Here is a 21,385-nt window from a genome sequence, read left to right on the forward strand (position 1 = left end):
GTTTATGCCAAATATTTTAAAAGTGTAAAGTTTACAAAAATGAAAAAATACATAGCAACAATGTCCATAGAGGCCTACGTTTGACCTACAAAGTAGACCTACAAAGTTTGAACAAAGTTTCTACCGTAAATGGTTCAAGCTGAATTAAACAGAGAAATTTCGGTTAGAAGAATAATAAGTATAAGAATCCAAGGAACAGTACAGTGTATTTTCATGCACTGTAATAAGATGCCTAGGAAGAACAGAATTTTCATGCATTGTAATTATGATTTATTAAGAATGATCATGATTTAGTTTTTCTGCCAAAAATGTACTGCCAAATCACTTCTCAAACTGATTTGAACACAACTTGTGCAGTTCTCTAAACATATGCCATTATTCATAACTTTAGTTGAGGGGACGCAAACATGTCAAACTCATAAGTAATTAACCTTAAATTAATTTAATCATGATGATCATTCTTAAGAAATCACAATGATGTACCCACTGTACCTAATGCTTTAGTTGATGTGTTGTTCATGCATGAGGTCATGAATGAGAGATTATTAACTCATGTCAATTTCTGATGATTCATAAGATATAAAGGAATGAAGTAATGCATAAATCATAAATTAATTCATGCAAGAATTTATGATAATTCATGTACCCTTACCGTAAAGAGTCACTCACAAATCTTACTCCAAGCTGAGCTCAACACCCTGATGGATGTTGATTTCAAAGATTTTGAAATTCTGGATGCTCCAGCGGCTTTTACTGTAAATATGAAATGTGGAAGCACTTCCATTTCCCTGTGTCAAGAGAGGAGAAACAGAGACGGATGCAGACACTGCAGACACTTCTTTCCATGTCTTCATTTTTATTTTTCAAGAAATATTTTTAAAAAATATCATAATTAATATCCTACCATGGACTTACAAAAGTATTGTATTGAAATATTGTAATAAATATCATACTGTGGATTGCTACTGAGGTATTGTTGTATTATGAGATTTTGGTATTGTTACATGAGTACAATTGACCAATCCGAAGCCCCGCCTCCCATTGTCAGTCCCTATAGTTACTGTTGCTACGTCGGACAAGTTTAGTGGGTGTGAGAGAACGAGTGTTCAACATGGGGGACATCAGTGCCATTTAGCCGAGCACAACAGTGTATGCTGGATAATTTCGGGGCTTGGGATCAGTCAATTGACCGAGGTCGACGAGGTCCTCACTGTGACATAGTGAAAGAGGGGCAGCGCTTGGGATCGGTCAATTAAGTGATGTTTTGTTGGATTACCATTATAATGAAACAAATCACCGATCAAAAGCTGCACTCTAATTCGCCGTTGCTAAACGTCACGCTTATGTCACCAAACTGACTTTGTTGTTGCACAGTACAAATAGGCTTCACTTCACTCCATCCATGTCCTACAGAGTGGCTCTGTCCACTTCTTTTATTGTCCTATGGCCCTACACTAATATCTGCACTTCTTAATGCCCCACTCTACTATCTGCCCTTCTTAATTCATGACTAGACAGGTGTGTGTGTGTGTGTGTATGTGTGTGTGTGTGTGTGTCTGTTTGTGTGTGCATGTTTATCTTTGGACACAATGAAAGTAACAACATATTTTGTTCAATAAACAGCTCATTAGGGAGAGAGAGAGATAGAATGACTGAGCATATGTGTGTGTGAGGAAGAGACAGTGAGGGGAAAGGATGGAGTTGATTAGGGGATGATGTGCTGTTGTGTATCCTGTGACCATACAGATCAATACATGACTCTCATCAGCTCCAGAGCTGCAGTTTTCCTGTTCCATTATGTATGGCATAGTGTAAGAGCCTACTTTTCAAATAGGAAAGTGCTGCCTGCCTTGCTTATGAGGACGCCACATCTTTATTGAGGACAGAGAACATTAGTTAGAACTAACATGAGCTAAAGTCAGTGCTAGTTGGTTTGATGTTGGGCATTACATACAGGCAACAGATTTGCATTAGATGACCATTCTGATCCTGCCATTTTCCTCATTGGGTTTAATGTGTTTCCAGCACAGTGAGTCTGGCAGCTATCAGTTGTCAAGAACGTGATTGTGTAGCAACAGGGTGGCAGATTTCACTCAGCCTGGTACTAGGGATGCAGTGGTACAGTGTGGCCACGGTTCGGTATGTATCATGGTTTTTGGGCTACGATAACGATACAGTTTCGGTATTTTAATATTAAAAACCTCCACCGATTTAGACAATTAACTTATTTTGCCTATAGACACAAAATGGCAGTGTGACAGACTAGGCCTTCTTTTTATCTATAGGGTAGTTTTAAATTGCTTTGTGCAAATATCAGTGGAGAGACCTGAGGTGTCTAGGTGTGAATATATTTTAAATTTCTTTAACTGTAATGTTACATCAAAGTTACATTATGAAACTTTTTCAATCATGACGGAATCTTGAGGGAAGTAACCAAAACCCCCGCGAATGTGACTTTCCAACTGAGAGATATTAAGGGTGTTTTTGGTGCAGGTTATCTATCCATGAAACTTGGTGGAAAGAATGGGCTGGAGGAACCAATTAAAGCAGATCCGATGTGTGGTTTCACTTTAGATAATCCTAAATGTTCACTCATAGTGGACATGAAAGACGGTGGCACCTCTTCGAAGTTTGTTTCTCTGTCTTGCTAAGCTCCACTCATATTCGAGCAGTCAGGCGGGTTCTGTCTTTTATTACTTTTTTTACTACTTTTGCCTTTGTTTTTGCTTACTAATTATTCTTTATTTTTAAATGATTTTACCTTGTGTTTTATGTTTTCTTTTTATTATGATCTTTACCTTTTAACTATTCTTTGACTATATTGCCCTTCTATGCTTTTATTTGTTATTATCGTTTGGTTTTGTTTATGTAAAGCACATTGAATGACCTCTGTGTATGAAATGTGCTATATAAATAAACTTGACTTGACTTGACTTGACTTCTGATCATTTTCTTTTCTCTCAAACTGATTTGCATATAGAGTGCAACAACCTATCAGCGCTTTGCTCCATTAGCAGGGAAGTGCTGATACGTTGCAAAGGTGTCAGGGCCCATCCATTGGTTCTCTGGAGCTGTTCTGTATGTAAGAATGGGGATTCTTGATAATTCAGAAAAGTTTGGAGATCAATTCCTCCTCATAACCTCCAGGGGACAGAAGGGAGTCATATTTGGTGAACTTCTGGGATATTTCCATCAATGGAGCAACAGGTTCCTTTGGTCTGACATTATGGGAGGTTATCCCCCTCCCTCTCACAGTCAGGGCTCAGGCAGTCAGGACAGACCATACTCCTCCCATCAAATAATGTAAGACAGAGAATGTCTAAATTTGTAACTGATTATGTGTGTGTGTGCCTATATTTCTATGTGTGAGGGTATGTCTGTGTGTGTGTGTGTGAGAGAGTGAGAGAGAGAAAAGTCTGTCTATGTGTATGTCTATGAACAAAACAGAAAGAGAGAGTTTGTGTTTCTGCGTGTGTGAGGCTAAGTGTATGTGTGTGTGTCTGTCTGAGATAGACCTCCTGGGATCTGAGTTGCCATGGTGACCCTACTTCCCTACCATAAAGTGACATAAGCCGACATGGAGTTTCAGACAGAGTGGTCAATTACCCTCAGCAGATCATCTCTCTCTCTCTCTCTCTCTCTCCCTTCATCTCTTTATATACAGCATGTATTTTTCTGTTTTCCACACCGAGTTTGGTTGTCTTTCCTCCATACCTTTCGTTAACAGTTGCCTTCCGCCTTCATAATAGTCACCCTGAGATGCTATCAAAACAGACACAGGAGGAGAGGGCACCATAATTCATCATGTGGGACAGATGCACTAATATGTTAGTGCCTGTTTGCTATATGGCATTTAAAAACATGGCATGGTATGTATGAAGAGAATGCAGATGAATGAAACCGCATTCTAGAAAGAAAGATAGATTATTTATCATCATTGTACACAAGTACAATCAGTCCCTCCAGGATTTCACAGGCATATTTTCCAGCCTAAAATGGCTGATTTCGCAGCAACTTTTCTAAAAAATTCCAATGGAAGTTGCAGTGTTTTTAGGCGTTTGTTGCAAAGAAATTGTGGGAGGAAGTGAAAATTGCAAACATAGTAGTTGCAATTGTTTTTTTTTTTTAATTGAGGGCAACTAAGGGTAGTAAAACCAAAATCACACCGACCATCTTGATATTCTGATTAAAAATAATAAGAAAAGTAAATCAAGTAAAAATCAAAGTACTTTATTTGTAGCTAATTAAAGAAATGCTTTGGCTAGGGTAATTCACAAAGCAGAACTGTCCACCCTCTAAAAAGATGGCATCATGTCATATGTTTCAATACATTAATACATTTTGGAATTTGTATTAAGTTCATATTCTTAATAATTCATATTCTGTGACCTGCATAATAAGGATACTAAGTATTTAGTCATTTCAATATTTCATATTAAAGGTGCTCTAAACAATGCTGGGTAACGTCACTTTTGTTGATGTTTAAACAAAACAGAGAGCTGTTTTGTTTAACTTCCTCCCCCTCCCTCCCGTGCTGTTCCCGTGCAATTGAAACTCTCCTAAACGTGCATTACGTCTGTGATTTGCTGGAACAGTTTGTTATGTTTTTATGGGCTAGGTTTGCCCAGGTTGTTTTTGTTGCCATTGTTGGAGCCTGGGCTGTCCACAGAGATCGCGTTTTTTTACAGTGTATATTTAGAACACAGATAGCTAGTGGTTGGTTAGGTGCTGTTTGCAGTTAGAGCGACTTTAATTTTTAAACTTAATAATTACATTTCTGAGAGGATTGATGTTGATTAGGGATCATTCTCAACTAACTACAGGAGGAGGTCAGTATGCATGTTGACCCGCTTCAGTTTGCATACAAACACCACAGGGACATGGATGACGCCACACTAACGCTGCTGCATGGAACCAAAACACACCTTAAGAAGCACAAATAATTTTTACGACTAGTGTTTGTGGACTTCTCGAGTGCCTTCAATACGGTACAACCCCATCTGATGGGTCAAAAACCGCTTTAGATGGATGTCAATCCTAACCTCACCCTCTGGGTCCTCTCATTTCTGACAGGCAGACACCAGAAAGTGAGAGTCAACGGTCACCTAAGCTCATCTAAAAGGACCTCCACAGGCGCTCCACATGGCTCTGTCATCTCACTGGTTCTCACTGGACTCCACCAATTCATTAGATCAGTTACAGTCTGAGTTGGCCACTTTTGCAGACTGGTGCAGGTGGAACTGCCTTGATCTGAACATCACAAAAATCAAACCCCTCCTCCACCACCACTATCCCCACTCTGACTGTCAACAATCAGCCAATAGAGAGGGTTGACATATACCTTGGGACAATAATTGATAACAAACTCAACTTCCAACCAAACACCCATACCATCTACTCCAAGTGCCAGCAGTGTCTCTTTTTCGTCTGTAAACTCTGCAGACAATCTGTACTGGCAACATTCTATTAACCTGACTCTCGCCAGATGAATTTCGCTCCGCTTAGCTCCGCCTAGCTTCACTCACATCCATCTGGGACCTCTTCCGTTGAGAGTGATTTCTGCACCAAATTTTATGGTAGAGCCAATCAGGACGCAGGGCGGGAGTTTCATAGATGTGACATAGCGTAGAAGCGACTGTGAGACTGTGAGTGGTTGAAGTAGCACATCAATAGATGCCGGACAAGTGGCTTATCCAATCATATGCAAGCATTTTTTGATTAGGCCCAGCCTTCTGAAGCAACACTTCAATGGATTGATCCCAGATGGATGAGTGGAGCTAGGCGGAACAAAATTCATCTGGCGAGAGTCAGGTTAGCATTCTATAGATGCCTCATTGAATCCATAATCACCTTCAATATCACAGCCTGGTTTGGGGCACTGTCCAACATCCAACCCACTAAACAGAATCATAAAACTGAGCAGCAAAATAATTGAACAAGAGCAGGGAATCACTCATCAGCATATACAACAGAAGGACTAAACAAAAAGCAACACAAATCACCCTGGACATCACATACACTCTATACGGCTGGTATTACCCCTTACCCTCAGACCACACCTACAGATCCCTCACATTCAGTACTAATAGAGCCCTGTTAAGCTTTGTGCCTGCATCGATCAGACTTTTGAATGGCTGAACCCCATTTGGACTGTCCTTTTAACACTTGGTCTCTTTTAACTGTTATTTATTGCTCATCCAGTATGGATCTGCTATTTATTTACTAGGCTAAGCTAGCTTTTTACCTACCATGTCTCTAATGTGGGCTGTTGGTGTGTGTGTGTGTGTGTGTATGTGTGTGTGTATGTACAGTATGTGTGTGTGTGGGTGCTAACGGAAAAAAAGTTCTTTGAATTGTTTTGGCAAGAACAAACGTCCACATCTCACTGCCTCGCCACAGGGGTGCCCCAAGGTTCGGTGCTGGGGCCCCATCTCTTTGCCATGTCCACCACCTCACTGGGCCCGATTATCCATTTATGTGGCTTCTTGTATCACTGCAATGCAGATGATACACAACTCTGTCTGTTGTTACTGCCTAACGACCCCACGGTCTTGGCTCGGATCACGGATTGTCTCTCTGACACATCCACATAGATGAAAGAACATTACCTTCAACTTAACCTCTCTAAGACTGATGGTCTTCCCAGTCTATCAACTATATAACATCAACATCAACAACAAAATTGATTCCTTAAGTTTTGCTGCTACTAAGTTGAGAGAAAATTGGGTGTCTTGATTGATGACCCGCTGACCTTTTCTGACCATGTCATCTCAGTCGCCCGGTCATGATGCTTTACACAATTCAATATTCAATATACTACCACCGAGCTCATGGTACATACCATGGTTATTTCTTGCCTCAACAACTGTTACACCCTCCTAATGGGTCTCCCACTTCATGGTACAGACCATGGTTATCTGTTACACCAGCATGTGCGGTGGCCCATATGGTCCAGAATGCGGTGGCACGTTTGTTTTTCAATCAGCCAATAAGGGCACATGTTACCCCATTGTTCATTGAGCTCCACTGGCTATCCTTAGCTTTCCTGGTGAAGAACTTTGTGCAATGGTGCAAACTCAATCACCTTCAACTCAACACTTCAAAGACCAAGGAGATGGAGATGGTGGATTTCCGCAGGTCTAAGCCCGCTCTGCTACCAGTTTCCATTGATGGTGTCAATGTGGAGGTGGTAAGCACCTGCAAGTATCTGGGTCTCCACCTGGACAATAAACTAGACTGGTCAGCCAACACTGACTCACTCTACAAGAAAGGGCAGAGCAGGCTGTACTTACTGAGGAGGCTGCGGTCCTTCAATGTGTGCAGCAAGCTCCTCAGGATGTTCTACTAGTCTGTTGTTGCCAGCGTCCTCTTCTATGCAGTGGTATGCTGGGGAGGAAGCACAAAGAAGATGGATGCTGGGCGACTTGACAGGCTGGTAAGGAAAGCTGGCTCTGTAGTGGGAGCTGAACTGGAGCGAATCACTTCAATATCTGACAATATCTTCAATATCTGACAAACTGATCAACATCTTGGACAATGAGTGTCATCCACTCCACAGCACTATTGTAAAGCAGAATAGCCTGATCAGCTGGAGACTTCGCTCACTGCCTTGCACAACAGACTGAGGAAGTCATTTGTCCCCAGGGCCATTGAACTGTTCAATGCTTCACTTAAGGGAAGAGGAGAGATAGACTTCTCTGCATAGTCTGTCTGCCTCTCCACCCTCTCCATGTTCGAGTACTGAATGCCCACTACTGTTTTGCTACTGTTTTACTACTGTCCACAGCCTAATGTTTTTGCTACTGTTTTACTGCTACACTGTTTTTCATCCTATATTAGCACACATGACCAATGGCTTCTGCTACAATACTGAATACCCTGTAACCCTATTACCTCAACCTATTCTTGCACTTGACATAGTTTTTTTATATTACCTTGTCTACATTATACTTTACTCTCTTATTTGTCCATATTATTTATGCTGATCTCTAGACCTTATTCTTGCACTGTTGGACTACTTTTTGCACCTTCACCATGACACTCACTCTCTTGAGCACCTTACCATGCACACAGAATTACAGGACTACTGTTGGACTACTTTTTGCACCTTCACCATGACATAGAGGTCTGCACTCCCGCGGTAGACCCGCAGGTCCCGACGCAAAAGAGTGTGGCGCGGACAACTTTTAAAAAGCTCTTTGCGGGAGCGGGCGGGATGAGAGAGGTGCGTTCGCAGGTGCGGGACAAACCGATGATTCACTGCACTCCCGCAAATTAAATATGTGCGTAAAATTAAATATGGAAATGATTAAAGTAGTGTTCATAACTATAGTTCAGCTGGATGTTCTGTTAGGCAGCATTAAAAAACGGGGTTTAAGCATAACTGACGGATAGCAGGCCTATAGCCTATATTGTTGTTTACGTGGGTTCAATTTGTTCCTGCTGCTCATTGTCAAAACTCTAAAATCGAAAGCATGACAGAGGAAGAGAGCACCAGACTAGGCCTAAGCGGTCATATAGGGATTCCCATCATCTACTTCCTGAAATTTTGGTCAACGATACCCGGGGCACATGAAATTTGGTGGTTATGTACAGTAGCCAGTAGCCCCACTAGACTTTTATGGAAAAATTTAGTTTGGTCCCCGGGGGCCACTCCACTCCACTTACTACTGATATGCAAAACTATTAACTACATTTTCGCCAAGAGGTGGCAGCTTATGTCTGCTTGATACTGTTGGTTCCCAAAGGAGATTTTATTTGGGTCGCCAGCATAGCCTAGTGACAATATACAGTATGTTGTGTAATAGGCCTAGCATAGGGCATACCTTATATAGCTTATAGTTTAACAGTCACGGTTTTGTCATAACTCCCTCTATGCATTTTTGTATTTAGAATAGCTCTAAAACCAATGTCGCAGAGGAGGCGCCAGTGCGTGGATATCTCAATCGCAAAATTAAACAATATTTCTATCAGGCGCCTACCATGGACTAGGCCTGATCTGCCGGCGATTTCTTTTTTGATTTCTTAAAAGATTGAGCTTGGTCTGGTGAAAGCCAGACTAACCATGGACCTCACAGTTGCAAAATGCAAGGGAACATGAATCAGCCTATATTTGCACAAACAATAATGGACAGCAGCTCTTCAACTTGGCCCGTTAAAATGTGTATCTAGAGACGCATTTCATGAAGGCCCTTTTGGACATGTCAGTTATTTGCACCACTGGGTAAAACTGCATTTTGTTTTAGACTACTGGTATTTAATTTGTGCATTGACAATTAAGCTGAATATCATATGAACTAGATGACTAAACTTATGCATATGTAGAAGAAGAAACATTCACAAAAATCCATGACATGACCTCTCTTCTTAGCTGTTGAAAACTGCATGGATCTGACAGGGATTGTTTTGTTTAATAATAAATAAATAAAATAAATACATTATGCTGCTACCTTCTTTCCCAAATACAATGTAGCCTACAGGTGTACCTTTCATCAGTCCAGTTGCAATGGATGGACTGTGATGAACTGCCCTACTTGTGATTGTTTAGAGATTTTAAAGGTTTTATAACAATGCTACAAATTTTTTGGCAAGTGCTACAAATCTATTCACCTTTGCAGCGCCAGTAGGCTACTTTCTGTGCGGCCCGCAAACACACATGCCAAACAAGCATACACAAAAGTTTCAAGAGTGGGGGATGGAGTAGAAGATGGAGACAAATTGATTAATGTGATTTATTTTCACGGAATGGATGTACAGGATTGAGCGGTGGTCATATTTTGTACCGCTATGCGGTACATCTAGTTTCTATCTGAAAGATGCTGGGATACATATTCATCAGAAAAACCTTTGATTATAGATGTATGAAAGTCTTTCTAGGGTGTCCTAATAAATGACAGTTGAATGAATTAGACAAGTAGAAGTACTGTACTTAAATGAGGAAATAAGGTTTGTTGCAAGTGTCAGTTCTGCTGTAGCCTCATTGGGGTGCTTCTAAAGGTGGGGCTTGCCTATCTATGTGGGAACCTGATAGTGGCTTGATCCTCCACAAGACACTGAAGATGGGCAGTTTCTGTGTGTCTGTCCAAAAGACGCTCAAGATAGGCAGTTTCTGTGTGTCTGTCCACAAGCTGGGGGAAGGGCTCTCATGACGTGGCCAAAGTTTAACCAAAGATTATACATAGGCGGAGCAAGATACTTTGTCGTAATTCATGTATATGGGCGCGAAATGGGGATCGATTCCTGTCTGCATAAAGAGGCGTGTTGCTGATGTATTGATGACGATCCACCTGTGAGAAACGTAGCAACCAGCCAACAGCAGCAGAATACTGTAAAAAACAGGCGCACACCTGATATACAGTAAGGTTGATTTTCTCCAGACTGGAATGCTCAAAAACGCTAAAAATGTATCTGAAATGGTCAGAAGCCGTGCCCAAAATTCACATTCCTAACTCTATAGAACCAAGATCATAGCATATGTGGTGAAATTCTGAGCTATGGCCATAGAGTTAAATGGAGCAGTCGCTGCCTCTGGTCTGCATAAAGAGGGATTTTGACCCTCCTTCGTGCGATCCGGGTTCCCGGAGGTGGCTCCTGATGTAGATGAAGTATCTTGCTCCTCCTATATATACTCTTTGGTTTAACACAACCGACCTCTCAACCCATTTGCTTCTCCATGTTTCAATTTGAGTCAATCTCTCTCTCTCTCTATCTCTCTCTCACTCGCTCTCTATCAGTCTGTCCCTCACTTGTTCTTTCTGCCCCTCTCATATGTTCATTCCCTCTCTCCCTCTGTTATTGTCTGTCTCTCATGCTCTCTCTAATGTAATGCTCAGTCCCTGCAGGCCGGTGAACAGGATGTTGTGCCCTGGGCTTTGAGCATGTGCGTGAAGGCTGCTAACGCAGTTAGCGGAAATGGACAAAGGCATTATTATGACCACAATCCAATCAGCAACTTTAATTCAGTTAGAGTTGCATCCTTAACCCCCATCCCACCTGCTCCTCTGAAGACAGGAGTCATTTGGCACTATCTCACAAACACTGGCACAGTAACACTGGCACAGAAGCACAACAACACTGGCACACAAGCACAGCAACACTGGCACAGTTACACTCCGGGTTAGAACAAATATTTAGAAATTATACTCGGGCTCGGCTCGGACACATCGGCGCGATATGCATTGGATGTTTTACATTTAAAATAGCTTATTATGTTGGGTAACCAACAGGTCTGCTTCACATGATGCAAACGTTAAAATAAAATGTAAAAAAGGACCTAACAGCCTTCTTCCTGTCTGCAAGATTTGTTTGTAGCCGTGACAACACGTGCATTTTAGGTAGCTTGGGTGATGTTAGAAAAAAGTTGTTTTTAAGACCAAAGAAAACATAGGGAAGTCTAGGCCTACTGGGTGGAGGTATTTGCGTTGCATGTCTTAAAGATATAGGCTACCGGTATAAGGTCATCTCGTTCAATTGGAGGAGAGGATTTCCTTGAGTTGTCCCAATTAACGTTGATGCTGCATATGGATCAGTAACAGAAGGACCATAGTTTCAATGACTGTTGCAGTTCATTTCAAGACTTAAATCTTTTCAAGAAGTTTCGTCAATGGTAAGACTAGAATTCTATTTCAATATGCTTGCTTGGGCCTCTTGTGTTATTGTGTGTTGTGTGTGACCTCCTGCATGCATGCACACTCATCTGATTCTGTAGACAATTAAGAATTCCATTTTGACGGTTATTTAATAGGCTAAAGACAGGCTATCCACAAATGTGAACATTTAATCACTAGCATGGGAATAACTGAGGCATCATCTGCATCGGGCTCAGGTCGGGTTCGGACATAAAAATGAAAAGGCCTGTCGGGTTCAGGTCGAGTTTGGACACAACTCTGTCGGACGCGGGCTGGGTTTGGACAGAAATATGTAGCCCGAACCACAATTTAGTTGGGAAAGGGTCCAGGGCATAGGTGGAGGGTTTCATCCTCCTGATGATATTCAGGGTGACTTCAGGAAAGCAGTTTAGGGGGTGGGAGATGCCATTTGTTGGAGAAACAGTTTGGGTGGAAGGACCAGAGAGGGCAGAGCCAATTTGTGCAATTTTTGATTTAAAGAAGGCCATGAACTTATTGCACTGTTTTTCTGTGGTGCCTGTAGGTGGGGGAGATTGTGGTTTGAGAAGATGGTTGACAGTGGAGAAAAGCTGCTTGGAGTTTCCTGGACTGTTACTGTGCCAGTGTTGCTGTGCCAGTGTTGCTGTGCCTGTTCTATATCATGTGATGCAGCCTCCAATCGCAAGAAAGACTGAGGGATGCATATGGGACATTGTGCTTAATCCTGACTTGTCTATTGTCTCTGCTGGAACTAGCATGATGGTCATTGGTTTTTATCCATGAAGTGCCCAGGTATTGTCTGTATATATGGCTGTATATAATGGTTTTGACAATAAACAATGTAATTGTGTAAGATGAACCTGTATATGATGGGGCCTCGCCCCAGAGAACTTGGATTTGCTGCTGGAACTTTATTGCTGTTAACATGTCCCCAGTCGGGATTTGCATCCCCGATTATAATGAAAGATGGTACCTTTCTTCACTGCTGCCTGTCTTGCCTGGATTTTTACCACAGTAGGAGTTAGGGATAGTCCTCACTGTAGGAGTGTGTAAAAGCACTGAGAAGACGCGGTTCTGAAGACGAACTCAAACAGAGCATTGCTGTGGACACTGAGATGCTCTGACCTGTAAGCACCTTGGCGTGGCTGTGAGTAGCAGCAATATTACCCAGCAAGGGGCCCAAGCAACCACACGAGCAGATAAATCTAGATCAGCCCGGATCGATCACACACATCATACACGCAACTGACAAGCCCCACCCCTACCCCAGCTCCCCCAGCACTCCCTCTCTCCCTTTCTGCCCAACACAAAACCAGTGACCCTTCACAAATATCCCTCAGACTGCACGTCCACTCACGCACACACACGCATACACAAACACACACACACACACAGACACACACACACACACACACGCATACACAAACACACACACACACACACACACAGACACACACACACACACACACACAAACACACACACACACACAGACACACACACACACACGCACACACAAACACACACACACACACACACACAGACACACACACACACACACACACACACACACACACACACACACACACATACACACAAGACCAGCTCTTGCTACACATGCCCCCCATTCACACACACACACACTCAAACACAATCTCACATACACACACACACACATGCAGACATGCTGGAAACCTATCTTAGGGGACACTCACCCTCCACACTCACAAAGGCGGCTCTGGCGTCCCCTGAGGCACATTCAGCGCGAGGCTCAGTATTGATGTGTTCTATATTCCGCAGGCTTGTGGTAGTTATTTGCACTGTGTCACATGACCCAGGATTTTACATGGTTTTCACACTTTTCTCAAAACTCTTCACACGGTGTGCTTTACAAACACACGCTAAGCACATCAGTTCAGCTTTGCTTTTCTACAAACACAAAGACATACTTCACCCAAAATATACTGCCTCTAGAAAATGCAGGTGTACTGTCATTCAAAATACAATTTACTAAAAGACACAAATACACACAAAACATAAAGTTCTCAGTGGAGTAAGGAAAAATAAAAAAGTGCTATGTTGACAAGGTGTGAAATGGGATCAGATTCTGTATATTAGGCGGACATGCTTTGAGTCTTTTATTTTGTCTTTTAATTATTCTTTATTTTTTAAATATTATGATCTTTACCTTTTAAACTATTCTTTGACTATTGCCCTTCTATGCTTTTATTTGCTACTACTATTTGCTTTTGTTTATGTAAAGCACTTTGAATGACCTCTGTGTATAAAATGCCCTATATAAATAAACTTGACTTAACTTGACTTTGTGGAGAGTGCTGGAGCAGATTCTATATGTTAGCCGGACATGCTTTGAGAAGAGTGGTGGAGCAGTGGCATAAGCTGACTGGCTGGTTATATCCTTTGAGAGGGTGGGAGGAAGGGACGATGCAACTGCGTTTGAAACAGAAGGCTGGGGGGATGGAGGATAAATATTTGGATAAATTATGTTGACTTTGTCATGGAAGAACTGAGTGGAGAAATGAGTAAGAGTGTTCAACAGAGCTAGACACGGCAGCTTGAAGGGGGGGGTGAAGGAGCTTGTTGATATTGCAGAAGAGTGAGTAGTGTTATTGGCACTGTTTATGATGACAGACAAATATGCTGTGTGGCTAATGAGCGTTACAGATGTTCATGTTGCCACTTTATAGCATATTCTTCGGCAAGTCACAGCATTAGGAATTATGGCTGATTTTCAATGTGGGAATCCGGCCTTCAAAATTTAGTAGACAGCTTGATTATGCCTTCAAGATTTCACTAATATAGTAGCCTCCTTATGAGCAATGCCCTTGCTAACTCTTAAAGAGTTTACAGTGCATGTACTGTCCTGAATACCACCCAGCCTAACAACGAATACTGCCCATCCAAACCATGAATACTCCGCCATGTTTATTTGCTATATGCAGTATTTAGCTCCTGATATGTCTTGTGACAACTAAAAACACATAATGAACATGTTTATGTTTTAAAGGTTAAAAGGTTGCTTGAGTGGGTTTTTGGTTGATTTTCTACAACTTAGACCACTAGGCTCTAGGCTTACTGTAGGGGGGCACCCTAACTTGTAGGGGGGCATCCTAACCCTAACCCTAACCCTAACCTGTAGGGTGGCATCCTAACCCTAACCTGTAGGGTGGCATTCTAACCCTAACCTGTAGGGTGGCATCCTAACCCTAACTTGTAGGGGGGCATCCTAACCCTAACCCTAACCCTAACTTGTAGGGGGGCATTCTAACCCTAACCTGTAAGGGGGCATCCTAACCCTAACCAGAAGGGGGCATTCTGAAAACCTGAAACAGTAAAGCAGTAAAAGACTATCTATGGGAGCACAAATGCAATATGCAGATATCCAATGTTTATCTCAGAAAAAGAGCTACATGGTGAATTATTTAATCTCTATCAACACTCACACACACACTCTCTTTTTTTCTCTCTCTCACACACACACACACACAAATTATTCAGTGCTGGCCAAGCAGAGCAGAAATGAGAAAGAATAAGCTAGAATGATAGAGAGAGTAGGAATGATAGAGAGATAGAGAATGATAGAAAAAGAGTGCATGACTCCTTTGGAAGCTGAGATGGTGGTTGCCATAGAAACCACCTGAATTCTACACAACATAAACAGAGGAGAGCAGTAAAGCATAGACCTGCTGAGAGGCACACACACACACACGCATACACACACGCACGCACACTCACATAAACACACACGCACACACACACGCACGCTACACACACCACACCGAGTAGTGTCCCCGAGTAGAGACCCAGCTGTGTTCTAACATTAGGCCTACCTTACCACCTAATGCTCTTACATGCATGTTGATAACTGCTGATATATTTGCCTGTCTAACTAATTTTATCTCTGAGATTGAGTCTGTTGTGATAAGAACAAACTAGTTAATTTGCATACAGGAGTACTAGCCTATTGAACTTCATTTTCGGTGTGGTGTTGATAATGCTAACCTTTAGTGAACACCAACTAGCCTACGGATGGGTGTTTAAGTATCATTACTTAGGGTGTTTGAGCTGTGTGTGTGTGTGTGAGAGAGTGAGAGTGGGATCAGGAGAGGCGGTGTGAGTTTTCTGCCACTGCATGTAGTCTAAAAGGAAGACCATATCTATGTGAAATAGCAACAAAATAGAAACTTAATAGCCTAGGTGGTGGTCAGACTTAGGGGGCACATATTTTATTTGAGGGGGCACCGTCCAGCGCTGGCTCTGTATGAGAGGTACACACACACACACACATACACACACACACACACACACACACACACACACTTGGCCTACGGTGGTATGAGAGGCCTGCACACACACACACATACACATACACATTTGGCCTACGGTGGTGTGAGAGGCCTGCACACATACACAAACACACAAACACACACATACCTAGACACACGCACAAACACAAACAAAGACACAAGCACACACTAGGCCCACCGCGGTATGAGAGGCATGCACACACACACAGACACACACACACATTAGGCCTACTAAGGTATGACAGGGAGACACACAGCCACACACACACACTAGACCTACTGAGTTATGAAAGGCATACACATACACACTGTGCCTATGGCGGTGTGAGAGGCATGCACACACACAATCACACACACACTAGGCCTACTGAGGTATGACAGGTAAACACTCAGACACAGACACGTGCACACACACACACACACACACAATAGGTCTATTATGGTATGAAAGGCATACACACAGACACACACACTCGGCCTACCGAGGTAAGAGAAGTTTACACACACATACACACGCACACACACATACAGTACACACACACAATCGGCCTACCAAGGTAGGAGAGGTCCACACACACACACACACACGGCCATCTGAGGTATGAGAGGCAGACACATACATCACACTCAAGACTTTAAATGAAAAGGAGCTCTGCTACATACACTGCTATATACGCATATAGGACTCTAAATAAAAAGGAACAGTACTCTAATGAGAGACCCGATATGTGGGAGAGGACTAGATGCCCTGTGTGCCTGCTGCTGCCCCCTTTAATCACCCCCGGCCCTGCCCTCTACCCTCTCTAATCCTGCTCACCTCTGGCACAGACACACACAACCACACACACACACACGCACACACAGACACACACACACACACACACACACACACACACACACACGGCCTAACCAACACCCTACACAGACACACACAACCACACACACACACAAGGCCTAACTCAACCCAACCAAGAACTTGTAACGTCACCAACTGACAATCGGTTGTTCCGGGTTCGATTCCCACCGTCTGCAAAACATCAGTCAACTTTAACACACACACACACACACACACACACACACACACAGGGCCTAACCCACCACCTACAGAGACGCCACGAAGGCTCCAGCAACAGACACCAGCTGGACCCAAACCTGATTGGACAGCCTAGTTGGAGCGCCACCAAGAACCACAGTCAGGCCCAGAGCAGCAGCTCCATAAATACCCACAATTACATGGGGCACTGGGATGGGTGTGGCAGAGCTGAAACCACCATCCAGAAACAGCTGGGGGCAGACGCACAGATTACCCCCACACACAGATTACTCCCACACACACACACACACATACACACACACACACACACATACTGTACGAACACACCAGCACTGCTTTGAACACAAGTGGACATTCACAAACACTGCCACACACACACACACACACACACACACAGACATCAAAATGTCTTAAATACACTACTATACATGTGACAGTCACACATATAGACAGATGTCTTTTTACACATGTAGACTACTGTCAGCATGACAGTCATGCAGTCTACCCAGCATATTAACTGCCCAAAAACACAAATCCTCCCTCTTCTAAGTGAAACAGATGTTGTCAAAGCAGAAAAGCATTGTTTTGCTTGCTTCAAGGTTATTTAAGATAACCGCTTGGTTGTTGATTTTAGAGTGATATTATTTAAGATAACTGCGTGATTGTTGTGAGAATACATCTTGATGCCAATTGGTAAGCAAAGTCATGTTAGCAAGCTATGTTAGCTTCACACCACATTTAGTTAGTGCAGCAGTTTTGTAGTCTGTAAATTCTTGCTGTTAGAGGACGGATAGCAACAGAAAGCCCAAAATTGAAAGTTCCCTACATTTTGGGTTATGATCTTGGGAAATCTCCCTTATTTTCAAAGCTCAATGTTGACAGTAGATGGGTGCATGTCAAATGTTGCACTTGTTAGGTCCCATTATTGCTTGAAAATGAAATCCTTAAAAGGCATCATACTCCCTGCTGGAGCTGAACTATAACCAGTCGAAAGAGCTGGAGCTGAAATACAACCAGCCGAAAGAGCTGGAGACCCTCTGCAGCACATTTCCTCTTTCAGGAGGAGTAGAGGCACAGTCGCTCCACATGGTGTGTGTTTAAGAGAGCTGTGGTCCACACAAATAAGCAGTAACCGAGGCTAACTCCGTGAGCCCCCTCTCCTGCTGCAGCTACACCCACAGGCAAGCGCACACACAGTGGTTTCCTCCACCTGTCCTGGCCACAGCCGGGAGGCTAAAGGGATTCGCCTATAAATAGCACTGCCATCACACAGTCATACATGATTACAGTTGACATAATCTGAAGGAATCCTATCTAACACCAAAGACATCATATTGGAAAAATATCTTGTATCATTTCATTGTGTGTATGTTTGTGTGTGTGTGTGTGAGAGAGAGAGAGAGAGAGAAAGAGAAGGAGAGAGACACTCTCCATCTTCATGGGCCCTTCCAGAAAGTAGGCATTGGTGTGCTTAATATACTGCATATTACATTAAGGATTTGATGCATGTGTGGGTGGAGACATTTGGGTACACAACTGTGTGTGTGTGTGTGTGTGTGTGTGTGTGTGTGTGCAAGAGAGAGAGAGAGAGAGAGGGAGAGAGACACACACACACACACACACACACACACACAGTGAGTTAATAGTGAAAGCATTACAATGAATGCTGTCATGTCAGACAACAATGAAATACAAAAATAGGCAATAAAAATCATACCTTACTAAATGTTGAAACAACATGTATTGGTTCACCAACATGTGCAGTGCCAACTGAGTATTTCTTAAGCTGCTCTGGATATCTGCTGTTCTACTTAGCCTACTAGACTAGGCCTACACCCCTGCTTTATTGCGATGGAAAGGGGACGACTGGCTAGCCTGACGCTGGCACGACCACTGATTATCCCCTAGCAACTAGAATGTTGACGTGACATCCTCTGCTAGCGATCCTTCTCCCGAACGACTAAAACATCCTGTGAAGTGTTCATTAAAAATACATCAATAAATAAAATAAAAAATACAAAAACTTAAGTTAATTAACGGACACGTCTTGACGTCAAACGGTGTACAGGACAATACTAACCTAAAGCTTTATTCGTAAGAATACTGAAATCGCATCTTTGTATTAACTTGACACTTTCATCTCAACGAACGGAAATGTTCCATGCCATACAATATGAAGTTAGTCTGCGCGCTCGGTTGATCACGAACAAGATCCGGAAGAAGCGCCTAAACACATTAATTGCCCGCTCCTCTAATACAGTTTATGCGTACAGTTAAGGAAACCGAACCCAGTGGTGTCTGGTATCACCTAGGCTACCTGGAGCACATCAGCCCGCCTATCCTGTTTCACTCCCTGCGTTTGTTAACATGCTTCATGACAAACGCAGGAAGCCATGGTAAGTCCAACGATGGCAAAGAACTAGCTGCCCAGAATCCGATTTCAAAGCCACACGCATCTAGTTGGCATTTGATTAAACTATCCAATGTGCAGCCCTGATATGAAATAAGCGAAACAAGTCAATATTCATGTCTATAACTCACAAGCATAGGGCTACAGGAATGGTATACTGTACATGGACAGGTTGCAAAGATTTGTAGCACCGGCCCATACACTTTTGAGCGATGAAGCAGTGTACTCTGCGTGCGTGTGTGTGTGTGTGTGTGTGTGTGTGTGCGTGTGTGTGAAAGAGAGAGAGCAAGGAAGGAAGAGAGAGCGAGAGAGAAACAGCCTACGTCTGTGCGTGTGTGTGACAGAGCGACTGTGTGAATGTGTTTGGGGGATGTAGGGAGACAGACTCTTTGAACCACGTCAGCTAAACGGATGAGAGACCGCGCCGAGCCACACCTTTAAGCCACTATTAAAACTGCTCCGACTAAAGTGTGCGTTTTCATGTACACGTATGACATTATTCTTTAGAAATCTATTCAGCGTCATGAGCGCAAAAGTCCACACACGTAGCCTATCTATCCAAGCCACCCACATATGAGTAGTCAAGTGGTTGGTAAGGTGCGAAGCTTACCCATGTAATAAATTACCCATGTAATAAAAGCATCATAGGAATTATTTCTAGCTTATGAAGTTCATGAGTCGACGACCATTTGAAAAGACAGATAAACAAAGCGCTTCTCGGTTCTGTTCAGTTATCGTGCAGAATCAGTTCCATGCCATCGCACATACAATTGTATACTGGCGCACATAGGTTCGTCAACAAAAAAACAGGCACGCCGCCGTTTTGAACCCTCGCCTCTACTCTGATTCACAGACATGCAAACATAGTCAAATCATAATCCGTCCTCACAGAGGCTGGATGTGTAGGCAACAACGAAATCCTTTCCTGTGATGCCCGAGAGGCTGGACAACTGCAATTCTAGCTGAAATATGTTTTTCCATTACTTTTGGTATATGTTTTTCCATTACTTTAAGACTATTACACCCTAAATTGTTAGTCTACAATAATATGCCAACCCTGAATTGATGGTCGAGAGGCGCACAGAAACAATGGGAGTGGTACTTACGGCAGACACGACGTAGGCTATGCAAACAGGTTTGAAACGTGTCGTTCGGCAAGTGTCGGTGAAAGGCGGTAAACTGATGTTCTCAGGATGCTTTAGAAGCCTGAGAGAATCCACCTCATGGCCGCCTTGCTGAAATCGACGGACTGCGTGCTTCTATCTCCAGCACCACCACGCTTTGAACAGCTCCATTGACGTCATATCTACTCTCCATGGCCACGCCCTTATCATAACGACCAATGCCAATCACCAGCTGAGAGCAAACCACAAATCCAGGTCGCATTGTAATAATTTACTTCAACCAGAAAATGTACTCATATGTATAGGCTATTTTATTAACACTACCATGTATCTGTAACCATAACCCCCACCCCCCTTGTTCCCCAAAGGCTATACCTGAGACCAATAATTAGATTCATTTTCCATAAAAATGTTTACTCTAGGCTACTACAAAGAATGTCCCAGATAGAGTTCTCCGCTCCCTTTTGTCATCATTTCCGAGGGACTTCAAATCCCATGGCATTTACAAGAGCTCTGTTTCCATAGTTACCATCAATATCCAACAGAAGAGCAAGTTAATGGTTGAGCTTTAGTCGCTAGACTTTCCACTTTGGTATTATGGCTACTCACGTAGGCCCAAGTGTCTTTACTCGGCTAATCGACAAACAATAATGTGGTAATAAGGTGTGGTTTTTGTTAGGCAATTGTATGCAAAAATAGCCTAATTTAATTTGAGCAAATCATTTTCTATCGCTCATTGATAGCCTAGGCTAGCCTTCCTCAGGCCAGTTAACATTATAGCATGTCAACTGTGTGGGTCGGAGTGTGCACGCTTTCTAGTTTGTGTGTGTGTGGAAGAAGCGGAGTGGGGCGGGGTAGTAAAATC

The 21,385-nt window shown here is 42.9% G+C and overlaps 1 protein-coding gene across 4 annotated transcripts in view; it reads right to left on the reverse strand.

Annotated features, from left to right (window-relative positions):
• The window catches only part of smpd3 (sphingomyelin phosphodiesterase 3), a 46,935-nt gene extending 26,275 nt beyond the window's left edge, over window positions 1–20,660 (reverse strand). The window contains exons 1-2 of one of the 4 annotated variants that reach the window (XM_042111131.1): window positions 20,503–20,660; window positions 670–788 (exon numbers count right to left, since the gene is read on the reverse strand). The gene's annotated coding sequence lies outside the window, so the exon portion shown is untranslated. Of the gene's footprint in view, window positions 1–652; window positions 789–7,292; window positions 7,340–20,502 lie in introns of those variants that run through there. The other 3 variants (XM_042111130.1, XM_042111134.1, XM_042111132.1) reach the window with 3 other exon arrangements.
• Window positions 20,661–21,385: the final 725 nt, after the last annotated feature.

This window comes from Alosa sapidissima, chromosome 11, assembly GCF_018492685.1.
Source record: "Alosa sapidissima isolate fAloSap1 chromosome 11, fAloSap1.pri, whole genome shotgun sequence".
NCBI lineage: Eukaryota > Metazoa > Chordata > Actinopteri > Clupeiformes > Clupeidae > Alosa > Alosa sapidissima.